A 16,092-nucleotide genomic window follows, 5' to 3' on the forward strand; every position below is an offset into this window, starting at 1 on the left:
GTTGCCAGCCACAGGCTCCAGCGCCTAGAAGAAATCCTCTTCCAGGCTGTAGGCTTTCTCAAGTAGATAGTATTTAAACATCTGCATGTCAGTGTAGATGAATGCAGGAGGGTTGTTGGGTTTCCCAAAGTCCTTTTCTTGGAACTTGTCCTCTGGTTTTAAGGAACTGACTTCATGAAAGGGGACCTCAGAGGAGAAGTTGCCTTCATGAATGGAGAAGTCCATGGGCTGGAAGAGTGAGGGGTTAAATTGGATGGTTTTTTCTGGGCTAGCGTCTTGTAGAAGCTAGAGAAAAGCTTCTCAGGGGACATGCTCTGATGGTAGAGAAAGAAAAAGGCTATATAGGGAAGGTCACTGGAATGGCAGAGCTTGCCTGTGAAGCCCCGCTTAGAGAGTTCCATTATCACCCAGGGCCTACCCTTCCAGATCACCAGGTCATCAGATCACTGCCCCTTGTATGGCAATGATAAAGTTGGGAGAGCAGTGGATATTGTCCTCGATCATCAGAAAGTAATTGGAGAGGTTGGCAGCAAAGGTCATAAGGAAGGCATAATCTGCACTCTGTTTAAACAGGACGGGGTGAGGAAGGACTCACTAATGTCGGTTCTCAGGTTCCCCAAGGAGAGATAAGCAGTAAGTGTGGATCACCAGCAGCTGCCCAGTGAGGATCTGGGGGGCAAAGATTCTGCTAATATTGATGCTCATCTGTCTGAGTGAATTAGGGCCAGGATCAGAGAGGTGACCCAATACTGTGAAGTACCTCAGTTCAGCCTTGGAGGAAGCACTGAACACAGACTGCAGAGTACTCATGAGGTATATTCCCTGCTTGGAGGACAGTCCTGTAGTCAGCAGCTCTGGGGAGGAAGTTTGAGAGGTCGTTAGAGTATAAGGGAGTTGAGAAGGCAACTTGCACGGGTTGGAGTTGGGACACTCCCTTACCCCTTCCCTACTGCCCCAATTTCCTGTCTCCTTTTTCAGTTGCATCTTTCCTATTTCCCTTGGCAGACTAGATAGTCTAAATTAGGGCTTGGTAACCTATTCAGAAGTTGAGTGCATATTTTCATTTTAGAGAATCACAGGACTTTAAGGCTAGATAGGAGCTTAGAGATCACTATTTCAACTCTTTTCATTTTCTAAATGAAGAGAAAGGTATAAATGACTTGCCCAAGGTCATCTTTCTAGTTATAACCAAAGGTCAGAGACATACAGGCAGAAGGGGCTTTAGTATTCATCTTGTCCCAATCTTTCATTTTATGGATTTAGAAAATGAGATTAAAAAAAGGAAATGTCTTGCCCATGGTCACATTGCCGATAAGTGACAGAGGCTATAATGTAACCTAGAGCTCTTGACTCCTAACCCAATGTTCTTTCCACTGTACCAGGCTCTCTCCTAATAGGAATACTACTTCTTCTACTTACAGCCTGAGTGACTTCTGGTCAAGCTCTTTATCTCTACAGGACTCAGTTTCCTCATTTGTAAAGTGAAGGGGCACCAGACTAGGCGATCTCTAAAGTCCATTCTGGTCCTAAATCTATGATTCTGTCACCACACAAACCTGGAATCCTTTACCATTTGTTCTAGAGGCTGCCCTGGCTTGGCTAGTCAGCATCATTCCAGGGTCACAGACTGATAATTTTGGGGGTATAAGATCTCCTGAGTCCCATGTTGGTTCAGAGGCTCTGAGAGCCTAGAGTAAAGCATTTCCAAGAAGCCCATTTATTCTCCTTTTATTCACCTTTCTTCCTCACAGTTTTCCTTCCTTCTTCCCTCTTAACCCATCATTCCCTCCTCCCTTCTCTTTTTTCAGGACCCTGCTAAGAATGTGATAAATGGACTTTTTCAAGGAGGGAAGTGATTTTAGTCAGGGGGGAAGCTGGGTCATAATGATCATGGGATTACAATTGTCTATGTTTGAAATTCCTAAAGCACAGCCCTTCCCTTTATTCCCTTCTTTTTCTCCCCTCTCCTCCATATTCTTCCTCCTCCTTCCTTCCTAATCACCTTCCCACTCAGCTATCATACTTTCTCCCCTTCTAAGAGAACTTAACTTTTCCACAGGTTCCTCTCCCAGGAACTCACCCTTCTTTTGGGACAGAGTTCCAGCCAGGTGTTGGTAGGAGACATTATGGAAGAGGTCTGAGCTGTTCTGCCATTCCTTAAAATTTCTCAAGAGGCTCTTTTTCCCAGATGTGACCTGCTCCTGGGCTATCGGCCAAGTCAAGTTCTTCTTTGCTTCCTGGGAATAGGATAAGCATCAGATTTTCAGGAATACCTCCCAAGCACTAGCTGAGAGAGGTGGGATGGGATCCCTTCCATAAAGCTTCCACTCCATTCTATGTGGAGACTGAGCAAACAACTAATATATTATATGCACCTATTATGTGTTTAGAACTGAGCTAGGCACCACAAAGGCTATATATATATATATATATATATATATATATATATATATATATATATCAGAGACATGTATCAGAGGTTCCCAAACTTATTTGGCCTATGTCCCCCTTTACAAAAGAAAAATTACTTAGTGTCCCCCCTGGAAATCTACTTTCTTTAATCCTTTAATATTTAAAAAAAATTTTGCATAAATGATGCATCTTAAATTTAATAATTTATTATAAAATTGTGGGGTTTTTCTGTATTGGAGTTTTGACGATACAATATTTCATCATATAACTGTATAAGGATCTTACTGTAAAAAATCATTACATGCACATATTCCTGCCAATGCATGCTGAACTTCCTGACAATGCACCACACACTCACCTGCCAATACTTGCTTGTTAAGACCTGCTGTAAGACTTGACCACTGATTGGTTAGAACTTGCATTTTGTGTATTTATTTGGAAAATAATGTAATTATGACAACTTTAACTCTGTTATACAACAGATGAAACATATATGAACAGTTTTTGAAAATTTTCTTTTCTTCTTTCCTATACTTCCACCCCCCCCCCTTAATTTTATTCATCCCTCCCCCAATTGTGCCCAAGCCTACTACTGATCCCCTGGATTGTTCCCCACAATAAGCAATATTGCTCACTTTGGGAACCTATAAAATTTATATATCATGTAAGTCCTCTGTGCCTAAAATCTCATGTTATTTTACTCACTTGGAGTGACTTTCTCTCTTTTCTGACTATTCAGGTCCTATTCATTGTTCAAGGCTCACATTCCACATTCTTGTCTCTTAAACCTTCCCTCATTACTCCAAGTTCTCATCAGTTCTTCTTTCCTTCATGATATGGATAGATTATACCCCACACTATAACACTTAATCATTTTTGTCTGCATATCTCCAGTGACTAGCATAGTAATTGGCACATAGTATTTGCTTAATCAAGGTGCTTTTTGTTTGGTTGATTTCTTCTCAGAGGTTATTGCCACTCGGTTTCGTTACTTACCAGGACTTGGTCTTCATTAACAATGATAGTGGCTTCCAAATTGCTGAAGATGCTGAGAAGCACTGAGCCAGTTAGCACTAAGACACAGAGATGAGTAGAAAGACACATGGTGCTTAGGTTGAGGTACAGCTCTGTAGGGAAGAGTGAGAACAAGCTGAAAAATTCATGGTATAATTTTAAAAGCACAAAGATGGAATTTTGTAGAACTGCGTTCTAGTCCTGACTGCCAAATTAACTAGTTATAAGACCTTGGACAAGCTATTTATTTTCTTTTCCTCATTCGTAACATGAGAGGGATGGATTAGATAATGCATAATCCCTTTGGATTTTGATATTCTGTAGTTTTATGAGGAGAGGCTAAGATTCAAAATTTAAAACTGGAAAGACTTTAATTCTACCCAAGCCTAGAGCTATCCATATCTCCCTTGGAAACTTTCCTTTTCCTCTCTCCTTGTTCTAGGCACAGGAAACTTTTCCCCTTCCCCCTTCCCCCTTCCCCTTTTAATTCTAACGCCTTCCCTCTGTTGATTATTTCCAATTTATCCTGTGTACAGATTGTCACAGTTGTTTGCACATCAGGTCCCCCATTAGACTATGAGCTCCTTGAGAGAAGAGACTGTCTTTTGCCTTTCTTTGTATCCCCAGCACTTAGCATAGTGCCTGGCACAAAGTAGGTGCTTAATAAATTTGCATTGTTTCTTCCCCTGAGCCTTTAGCTCTTGCCAATCTGAACACAGACATAGTCCTTCTATAGTAATGAATGGAGACTGCCAAGTGTGACTCTATCCTTCTGCCTTTTGAATGTCCCAGGTGGTTTGCTAATTAAAGGAAGCCTGCCTTCCTCCAATTGCTGTTGTTGTTTGTCCTTCACTCTCAAAGAGGACCATGCCACCAGGAAGGCGATGTCTTGACTTGCAAGTGAACTGTATTTAAGTGAGGCAGAGCTGTGCAAAGTCACCGGCTTCACTCTCTACAGCTGTCTGTGTCCAGTAGCAGGACATAGTTCAGGTCAACTGGAGAAATTCCTGGATGCTGTGGGAGACTTTGGTCTTTTAAAGCTAAGGTCTTTCCCAGGTCTCAGTTTGTCTGAGGCAAAGCCCATTCAGTAATTAAGGCTATGTAAGAAACGAGGCAAAAAATGGTTTTTCCCTAAGCAGGCCGCCTAGAAGAAGTAGGTGAGACATAAGCCATGTGGAAGGGTGTGGAAGGTGGGAGGGGAGCAGAATAAAGAACACTTTGCCTGCAATATCCATTGCTACCTAAACATCCCCCCTTCTCCCATCTGAACTTATGCTTATCTCCCCTACGCTTAGATCCCTGCCCCACCTTTCTCTTTTAAATCTTTTTCTCAACTTTTAGTTGAAAACTTGAATCTTTTAGCAGAGCTCCTCATGAATATCCCCCCTTCCTTGAAACTCCAGAACTACTGAAGAGGCAGTGAGCAAAGGGATTGAAAGAAATAAAGAAATCAGTATAAAGTTTGAACCACTTCAAACCCCTCACCACTGTAAGTTCCAGGCCCATCTAAGTTTGGTTTTTTTTTTTTTTCGTGTTTCTTGCTTCCAGGGTGTACAGAAGACAAGGCTCAGATGCTTCTTTAGGTTTCAGAGCTCTCTCCAAAGTTTAGTAGAATAAACTTTAGCCCCTTTGGGGCAGGGTTTGGGGTTGGACCCAGCTGGACGGGATCAGAATTTGCCTCTTCTGAGTTTGGCCAAAGCAGGGTCCTCTTAGGTGACAGTCCCTTGACAACCATTGTTTCTCTTGAATGGTGGGCCTGCCCACTACCCCCTCCCCAGGCACCTGTTTGGATGTGTATATGGGATAGACATGTATGGGATAGGTTTGTAGGGCATTATAGGAATAAGGCCTTGAGGTATTGCCCTTAGAATAACAGAAAAAACAATTCAGAGATGGAAGATGCCTTCGAGATCATTTAGTCCAAACCCCTCATTTTACCTTAAATGATAGAAACTCAATTCTAGAGAGATAAAGTGACCTTCCTGATGTCATACAACAAATTAATGGCAGAGCAAGGACTAGAAAGAACTCAGTTCTCCTTATGGATTTCTTCTGTTTTTTACCTCTTTCATTTCAGCATATATTCCTTCCTCCTCCCATCCGTGGAGTAATCCTTTATTTTTGTTGTTGTTGGGTTGTTTTTCAGTTGTGTCCAAGTCTCTATGACCTCATTTGGGTTATTTTTGGCAGAGATACTGGAGCGGTTTACCATTTTCTTCTCCAGCTCATTTTACAGATGAGGAAACTGAGGCAAACAGGGTTAAGTGACTTGCTCTGAGTCACATAGCTAGGAAGTGTCTGAGGCCAAATTTGAACTCAAGAAGATGAGTCTTCCTGGTTCCAGGTCTGGTGCTCTATCCACTGTGCCACCCAGCTACCCCACCATCCCTTACAGTAAAGATTTAAAAAGAAAGAGAAAAATACAATTTATCAAAACCAACTGACACACCAGCTAAGTCTAACAGAATATGCAACATTTCACACAAACCTGGCTGCCCTCCTCCTCCCCCCACCTCTGAAAAAGAGTGAGAGAGGCATTTTCCCATCTTGTTTCTGGCAGGCCAGGGCTTTTATTCTATACAATACGACCTCCTTCTGCAGCTCGTTTCTGTGCTGAACCAATGAATGGGCTGATATAACTTCATTTTTTAATCAAGCTGGTAGTATTAGGGCATCAATAAAGTCTTCTTACACTTTACCCACCCTACCTGTCCCTCCCAGATACTCTACTATCAGTGACACTGGACCCTTTGCTTTTCCTTGCACACAACATTCCCTCTCCCAGTTCTGGGCATTTACACTGGCTCTCCTTCATACCTGGAACTCTCTCCCACCTTCTCTTGGCCTTCTCCTGGCTTTCCTGACTTCCTTCAAGATCTAGCTAAAATCCTACCCTCTACAGGAAACCTTTCCTCATACCCATTCATTCTAATGCCTTTCCTCTGTTGATTACTTCCAACTTATCTAGTATGGAGCTGGTTTGTATGTCATTGCATGTTGTCTCCACCACTAGACTGTGAGCTCTTTGGAAGCAGGGACTGTCTTTTACCTTTCTTTGTATTCCCAGACCTTAGCACAGTTCCTGGCACATAGCAGATGCTAATTGACTGACGGACTGAAGTCATCTTCATGTCACTTTTTTTTTTTGCCTCGGTTGCCTTGGAACCTCATCCAGATGAGCTTTTGTGCCAAATGTACCAAAGTACATTTCAGCCCTTTGTTTTGGACAAGCCCACAAGTTCCCTAAAGGAACATGTAGATCGCATGTTGAGAACTACTCAAAAGCAGTCATAGACTTTGCCAATTTGCTTGGGTGGGGTTCTAATTTGACCAGGGGTGTCATGGTGCTGTGGATGGTTCATATCCTGCCTCAGACATTAATTAGAGGTGTGACCTTGGGCAAATCACTTAATCAAGGCCAGAGTTTGAATTCCAAGAACTCTATCTACAATACCACGTAGCTGCTCCTCCGCACCTTTCATGTACTACTCTAGTTTCTTCATCTGTAAAGCAGGGATAATAATAGCACCTGCCTCACAGGGTTGCTGTGCAGATCAAATGGATAATAGCTGTGTAAAGCACTTTCCAAACCTTAATGCACTTTATAAGCATTAGCTATTAATGTCATGGGAGAAGGAGAAGGAGGCCTGTTAATTCTGAGCAGCTTTATTATTGGAAATTTGCCAATTGCAATTTGAAAGCATCGGGTATGGTTGATGTGCTTTTGCTGCTCCAACCACCCTTGATAAAATGCGATCCAGTTGCCTCCTACCGGGTCTTGGCTCTGGATAAAATTGAGGAAGTCAGACTATAGAACTCCCAGCTGACAGAGGAAATCAGGAGAGGAAATGCTCAGAAAAGTATGATGAAGGGATATGAATTTGATACTCGGTTATGACTCTGTTTTCACCACTCCACCTCCTCCTAAGAGATTAGTTTTCTATCCTAAACAGGGTCTACACCGTCCACCACCCCCATTTTGACAAGGATCTGGAAGCTGATAACTATCTTGATTATGTAGATTTAGAGCTGGAAGAGACCCTGGAGGTTATTGAGTCTAACTCCATTTTACGGATGAGGAAATTGAGGCTGGGAGAGGTTAGGTTCCTTGCCTGGGGTCACACGATTATTCAGTCTGGGTCAAGATTTGAATTTGAGTCCAGCACTCTACCTACAATGTGCTCTAAATGCTCCTTCCCTCCCCCTTTCTTTGCACTGGTGGAAATACTGTAAGTGATCCTTGGCATCTTTCATTTTCTCCAAAGGACCTGGAAAATTTGGAAGGTGTTGCTCCACCAGATCCTTTTAGTCAAAACACTCTCACTGCTCAGTTCTTCAGATGGTATAGAGCAGGGAGAATATTCATAAGCTGCGCTCTTAGGCAGCCAGTCCCCTAAAAGAGAAGGTCCCTTCTCAAGCCCTTATACATGTCAGGACTGCTGAAGTCCTAGCTGGCTTACCTATGGACATCATAGACAGAGAAGCGAGCTTCTGTAAGGAGCAAGAAGGGGTTTGCTCTGCTATGGGCAAGCAGGAGGACCCATATTACTGGAGATGTGACGGGTACTAACAGTTAGTATTTATGTAGCTTTAAGGTTTGCAAAACACTTTACAAATATTAGCTACTTTATCCTTACAACTCTGACAGGTAAGTGCTATTATTATCCCAATTTTTCTGATGATGAATGCTGAGGTAGACAGAGGTTAAGTGACATGCTCAGGGTCACACATAGCTAGTAAGGTCTGAGGCTGAATTTGAACTCAAGTCTTCCTGATTTCTGGTCTGGTGCTCTATCACCTAGCTGTCTTACTAATAATTAGAATTGTTTAATATTTTGCTTAAACTGTTTTACTAATCTGTTTGACTGGGTTAGTGAGAAGGGTAGAAAGTATGTAGGCTAATATACCAGTAAAAACTGAAGAAACCCAATGGTTTCTTCCTGCTGTCAAAAGAATAGATTTAATCTTAGACTGGGGGCATCTATCCCCTTTTCCAATTACCTTAGTAGAAGGAAGCAGAGAGTGAACAGTGACCTTGAAGATTTGAATCCCAGGAGATGCTGGCATAGGGCACCTGCTGTAACCAGAAATACGCAGCAGAGATGTGATGCCCAGCACGGAGACGATGCTCCCAGAAAAGATGATGTTTCCAGGCCACGTGTATCCTGTATCCTGTGTTCATTCTCTGTGTGTGCATACGACTTCACTGGGTGGGTGGTCACTTGTGGTAGCCCGTATGGGCCTTAGAGGGTCTTTTCTTCTGAACTAATGTGTCCTCTGGCAGACTCTTAAACACACTGGTGAGGTTTTGAGAGTCATGAGTTTGAATGGATATTGCTTTCGATGCCTTGAAACTGGGGTAGCTTTTGAAGGGTTGGACTATCCAGTAGGAATCTCACCTTTCTCCTGCCTTTCAGCAAAAGTGTTGGATCATCAACAGCTTTTCAGAATAGTTCTGCATTAGAGTGTTTTCCAGCTACCCTTCTTTACATTTTCTTTTTGTTTCTCCAGGCAGATAAATTCTTATATTTTCTTTCATTATCATCAGTTTTCAGACCTTAGGAGACCATAAGGGGTGTACCATAGTTGCAGTAACGTAGATATTCTGGGGTTAGTAAGACTAAATTTGTATTATGTAAGTCAGAACGGAAAGTCTGGCTTCTTAATCATCTTTTATTTTCTTACATGGGTTAATCTTTTCAAATATATGTGTGTTTGTATGTTTATGCATACATATATATGTGTGTGTGCGTATGTGTGCGTGTATCATAAGTGAACCACATCTATAATTATGTGCCTGCATAGGCCAAGTAGAATAATTTGAATCACAAGTCAGAAATGACATTAGAGGTTGTCTAGTCCAACCTCCAATTCATTTCAAGTATCATTTCCCTGATAGTCTTTGTGATGGGCCCAAAAGGCCCTGGACTTGGATTTCATAGACCCTGGATCCCTAATTTTGGTCTTATTGCTAAACCCCTTTATGACTCTACTCAAAGCCCTGACTCACTCTCTCTAGAGTGGGACCCTGACCAGGCTAAAGCTTTTGAGACTTTGAAAACTAAATTGACCACCACTCTGTTGAGGGTGAGATGAGGTCCAGGAACCCCAAAACTGGAGTTCCTAGACAGGATCATTGGGGGGGTACCCCTCAAGGACCTAAGTACTGGAGAGGGTTGGGGCCATCTGGAATGAATTCACAGACTAAAGCATTCTTTAAGTCAAGGTGGCAAAGATTTATTACGCTTTTCAGTGGGCAAGAGTTCTTAGGGAACCTGCAACCTTACAGGGGTACAGGTAGTGTTTATATAGGTTAAATCTTAGTAAAACATGTGCCAAATATGTTAATTAGGTGATTCAGGGTGGGATTAGGGAGTGGTTAAGGAGTGGTCAGTTCTTAAAGGAACATGCACTTTTGGTATCTACTGCACAGGTATCTTACCCTGAGTTCACTGGGAAATAGTCCAAGGGTGGGGGAGCTACATGGAGGTGTGGTTTTAGGCCTGAAACATCACTAAGTCAACTAACAGTCAGGGCTGACTGGGAAATACCCAGGCTGCTTCCATCAGTGTCTTGTTAGATAAGATAAATGTAAGGGAGTATATGTATGTCTAGGTCTAGCATGCATATGATAGGTCAGTGAGTAGTGAATATCATTATGACCCAGTACGCAGCTAATTCAGCACATACACAGCTGGTTCAAGCTAATAAATTCTATAGGAACAGCTGGGCACTATGTCAGGAAGAGAGATATGTGTTTTTCTAGGGCATGTTGTCCTGTTTTGCTAGAGAGAAACTGCTAGGGACAGTGTTTTGAGGCTAGGGGGAGATATGATTATGGAACTGGATGTGATTTGGGAATTGGGGTCCAAGCACAGGCACCCATCCATCAATTACAGCATTATCTCTACCCAATCTAGAAAAACCTTTTACTCTGTATGTTGATGAAAGGAAGGGACAGGCTTTGGGAATCTTAACCCAGGCCAGTTGCCTATTTTTCAAAACAATTAGACTCTGTGGCTGCCAGATGGCCTTCATGCCTCTGGGCAGTGGCTGCTACAGCCATTCTAATTGAGGAAGCCTCTAAACTTACACTTGGCCAGTCCCTGGAAGTTCTGATTCCCCATGGAATTCAGTACATCCTGGAGGCAAAGGGCCATCAGTGGCTGGCTAGTGGCTGGCTTACCAAATATCAAGCCTTGCTCTTTAGATACCCCTGACCTAATTCTTCAGGTGTGTCATACACACCCGAACCCTGAAGTAGTGTGGTACACAGAACAAGGGGTTAGGAGGAGTCAGCCTCCACCACACCATAGAGGCCAAACCCTGCCCCCTGTCCAGACCTCTGTCCAGAAGGCAGAATTAATAGCACTCACCAGAGCCCTAGAGCTAGGGGAAAATAAAAAAGTAAATTTATTTACAGACTTGAAATATGCTTTCCGTGTTCTATGCCCATGGAGCAATTTGGAAAGAAAGCGGATATCTTTCAGAAAAAAAAAAAAACTCCCCTATCAAACACACCCAGGAGACTTCACATCTCCCTCAAGCTGTTCAAAAGCTGCAGAAGATAGCTGTTATCTTTTGCAAAGGCCACCAGAAAGGGGAAACAGATCAGGCCATGGGAAATTGCCTGGCAGATACTGCAGCAAAGGAAGCTGCCTGCCAGTTAACTGTGCTGGCTCCTTTTACTCCTACAGCTCCCTGATCCCTTCACACCTTTCTATAGCACCCAAGAACAGACCCTCGTTTAAAAAAATGGGAGGGGGATACTCTCCCCCTGTGGGTGGCTTCAGATACCCTCAGGCCAACTTCTTATCCCAATGGAGAACCAATGGAGGCTTCTTTTTGGTTTACATGAGGCTACGCACCTGGGGAAGAACACCCTTCAGTCTCTGATAAAGTCTATTTTTATTGGCAGTAAGCTAGAAGAAACCACCCCACAAGTCTGTTGGGCTTGCTGAACTTGTACCCAGAGACTCTGGAATATACCTGTGAACCCTGGGAGGACCTCAAGCTACTGTTTAGAAAGGTACCAGCCTCTTCCAGTGGAGAGTGGATAAAAAGAGGCGGAACCATACTTGCCCTTTTCTTTTTATGTGTTGGCCTTGCCACAGCCATCTTTAATTCTGTCCAGAGAAATTGCCTTTTCTCTGTATTTCTCTTGTGCTTGTTTGGCCCTTGTTTGCTAACCTCCTTGCCAGATTTGTCTCCTCCAGGGTCTGAGCCATCAACTTCCAGATGACTGCTCAGGCTACATACCTCTTGAACAGGACCCAGTGTGTCAGTGACAGCTCTATGCCCCTTGCCAGCAGGAAGCAGTTGCAGAAGCCCAGATCTTCACCCTTTACCCGAAAAGAATTTGGGTCCCATTTGTTTGAGGGGGAAATGATGGGGTGCTAATGATGGATACCTAAAGGGCCCTGGACTTTCCCACATTGCCAGGTTACTGGCATTCACCTGGGACACCCAGCCTTTCCCAGTATAATCCTTTCAACTGTCCTTGCATCGTGGCTTTGACCCTGACCCAATCTCCAATTCTGTGTTGCCTCTAACCTAGCCGAGCCCTTCATTATGTGTTACCTCCAGATTGCCCCTGGCCACTTCCCACCTTTAATTCCATCTAGACCCCCTTCTCTGTTACCTCCCAGTCACCCCAGGCTACTTGGCCACTCCTTGATCACATCCAGACCTTCCCACGGTCTTTCTGTATATAAGGTCCATCTTGCCCCCTATTAAATTGTTCAGATTCTTAAAATCTGGCCAATAGCAAAGACTCACAAGGAATCTCACCCACTCTAACAGGTGTTTTAATAAACCTTGTCTCTGACTGAAAGAAAGCTTGAGTCAAATTCTTTCAAGGCAGGACCCACTTCTTTTGCCCTTGAATTTCAGGGTTCCTATTGTGAGAAACAAAAGAAGGAATTCTGTTTCAACAGGATTAACACTATTCCCAGTTTTGCAGGAGTAATAAAAGGATGTAAGTCAGAGGTGACTGGTTCTACTTGGAGCTGTGACATAGCAGAACCAGGCTTCTGATCAAGTAAAAGGTGAGAAGCTTGTATGCATGCTTAACAAGATGCTTAATATTATCCCACACATCCCCAGGGCAGAGCAAGCCTTAAAGGCACATGTGATGTATGACAAGGGAGGGGGAACATATCAAGGAGAAGAACATAGAAGAGGCAGCTCAGGAAGTTTCATTCAGCCAAATTCAGGGGAACAAAGGGGGAAATTTGAATGGGGAACAGGAAATAGCCTTGTATCAGCCTTAGCAAATGCGCTTCTTTAGAGAGTTACCCATTCACGATGAATGTAAAATAAAATAAGAGCTTTCTTGGCTTCCTAATGAGTATTATTCTTTCTAGAGCGAGTGCATTTCTCACACCAGCACCCCAACACTGCAACATGTGAACCAGCCTCTTCTCATGAGAGGAAGCAGTATGTGTCATTGTTACATAGCAGTATGTAAAGTTCTTACATTGTGCCAAAGCAGCGCTCCTGCAATTTCTGGCCATTATTCTTAGTTCTGCTCTCAAGAAGCCCAGCAATTAAGTGGCTAAACAAATTGTGGTACATAAATACAATAGAATATTACTATGCTGTAAGAAACAATGAGCATGATGAATACAAAAGAAGATAGAAGGAGTTATATGAATTGATATAAAGTGAATTAAGCAGAACCAGGAAAACACCTAGTGGAGGCATCTAGGTGGCAAAGTGGTTAGAGTGCTGGGCTTAGAGTCAGGGAGACCTGAGTTCAAATCCTGCTTTATTTGCTAGCTATCGACTCAGAGCAAGTTGCTTTGTTTCTCCCAGCCTCAACTTTTTCATCTGTAAAATGAGGGGGTTGGACTTGGTGGTCTCTGAGGTCCCTTCCAATTCTAAATCTATGATCCAATGAATATACACAATGACTACAACAATGTGGGTGAAAAGAACGACAAAAAAATCAAAGCTCAATGTTGCAAAATCCTGAGGCAGCAAGTCATAGCAGATAGGGCACTGGACACAGAATCAGGAAGATCTGGATTCAATTCCAACCATGTGACCCCTGGGCAAGTCATTGAACATCCCCATGCCCTGGTTTCCTCATCTGTAAAAGGAGGAAGTTGATTGGACTCAATGGCCTCTGAGGAACCATTCAGCTCTAAATCTATGACACATGCATGCCTTTTCTTCCATCTGACAGTTCCTTAATTGTGAAAAAAAGTTTAAAATGTCCTCATGCTTTTTTAATCTCTAGGGCAAGTATCACATTTTATCCTTAGTTTTTCCCCATGGTTTTCAAACCTCTCACTATCTGCATCACCATCTCCTCAATCCCTACTTCGGAAGGTTCAGAGGTTCAGGTCTGAAAAATACTGGAATTATCTTAAAACAAATTGGGCTCCCAATAAAGTTAGATAGATAATTAGATAGATAGGTAATTAGTGTAACCCAACTTTCAAGCCTGGAGCATTGTACATAACTCTCCTAAATGGCAGAGAGAATAATGACTTGATACGGCATGCATGTGTGAAGGGAATGAAGTTAGTATGAGATTTTTGGAGAGGAGAGACATTCGTCCTTCCTTCTTTATTTTTTTTTTGATGTACATTTGTTATTTATTCACAATCCATTTTTTCTCATCCAAAGTTTAACTTTTTTAAATAGGAATTTCCAGTTTTTATTTCAGTTCATATTTCTTTTTTTATCATTAAGATTTTTTATTTTTAATTTACAATGCTCAGCTTCCTTCCTTCTGTGAGACACATGGAATTTTCAGATTCTCCGGAGACATCTGCATCCATGCCCTCCCACAAACTGCATTTAGGTGTGTGTGTCCATATGGACATGGGCAACATGGGCAACACGTACAGACTTTACATAAGAGAAGACATTTTCTTTCTTTCTTTCTTTTTATGGTGACCATGTTTCTTAGCACTGTAGGTAGCTTCATAAGAAAATTTTCACTGGGATAAGAGGCAAAATTCAAACTCAGGTCTGACTGACTCCAAATCCAGTGCTGTACTCACTTAATGTAATCTAAAACAATCTCTGAATTCTGAACAAGAATCCCTTTTACAACATCCTCACAGTCATCTAGTCTTTGTTTGAAGACTTTTGAAGATGGGTACCTCACTACCTTTTGAGGCAGGATTTACAACTTTGAGACTTCTCAGTTAGGATGATCTTCTGCTGAACCCAAATCTTCCTCTCTCCAACTTCTACCAATTATTGCTCCTAATTTTGCCCTTTGGGACCAAGAAGAAAAAGATTCTTTTCTAAAGACAACCTTTTATACATTTGAATACAACTATTATGTTCTTCCTAAGTTTTCCCTTCTCTAGTCTGAATATCTCTACTTCCTTTAATTCTTAGGTAACCAGGTATTCCCTATAGCCCCTTGCCTTGAGGGGTTAGAATCAGAAGATGCAGTGAGAGGATGCCAAGCCTAAGCCACTGAGCTCAGTTTGGTTTTGGAAAGGTATAAAGGGAGAAAAAAGGTAGTTTTGAGATGGAAGGTTATGGTCAGATTGTCAGTGAGAAAGATGCTCCAGCAGAGACTTTGAATGGAGATTGAGACTGGGATTAGTGACACAGCTAGATCTCTCCCCTGCTTGCTGATCCACCTATTCAAATTTCTTAGAAGGCTTGTGTGTGGTTTGATGTATGAAAACTGCTGATTATTGTTAGCTCCTTGAAACCAGTGAAAGAACAGCCAGTGAAGTTTTAACTCCCCTTCTTCTTCCCCTATGCTTGCAGCAAGCAGGCATTTTCTGCATAATTTCTCTCTCTCTTTAAATAATTCCTGATTTTGTTTCATATAAAGCTGTGACCAGTCATAAATTCCTATAATTCATATCTATTAATTAATCATGAAGAGAGGGACTGCAATAGAGAAAGCCAGTGAATGCTTGGAACATACATAAACAAGACAGAGGTTTGCAACTTGGTCTAAAAAAGCTGGATCTTAGTCTTGGCTTTGGGGGTTTGTGCTGTAATCATGAGAGACTCATATTTTTTGGTCTTTTTCCTAATAATTCTTATAAACTTGTATACTTATAAGATACTCATATCTTAACTATCTTATAAGATAAGTGTTATGTAATACTTATAAACTCTTAAATAGCAGAGATAAGACCAACCATGTGAATCAAGACCATTGGATACATAAACTATTGAGTCATGGGTAAGCAAGATTCAAATGGCAAATAGAGTATGGCAGGTGCCTCAGCTAACCTTGCTAGACAGTGCCACCTGCTGATTACACTTATATGGCATGTTCTTCAGTCCCCTTACCATACTAGCATGGACTTGGCTCCAGTTTGTCCATGTCCTTCATAAAACATTGTGTCTGGAACTGAAAATGAAACTCCAAATATAGTCTGAGTAGGATTTGTTTTTTTGTATGTCATTAATCTCTATTAACAAATTCAATGATTAAGTTTGTATTTTTTTTTTTACTACCTTGTTACATTGTTTACTCGTATTAAGTTTATAGTCCATGAAAATTCTCAGGCCCTTTTCACAAGACATATTGTCAAAAAAAAAAAATACTGTCTATCCATGTCCCTCTATCCTATACTTGTGCAGTTGATGTGTTGAACCCAAACATCAGAATTTATATTTATCCCTATTATGTTTCTTCCTATGAGATTCAGCCCCATCATTCTAGCATATTGA

Source organism: Trichosurus vulpecula, chromosome 4 (genome assembly GCF_011100635.1).
Source record: "Trichosurus vulpecula isolate mTriVul1 chromosome 4, mTriVul1.pri, whole genome shotgun sequence".
In the NCBI taxonomy this organism is placed as follows: Eukaryota; Metazoa; Chordata; class Mammalia; order Diprotodontia; family Phalangeridae; genus Trichosurus; species Trichosurus vulpecula.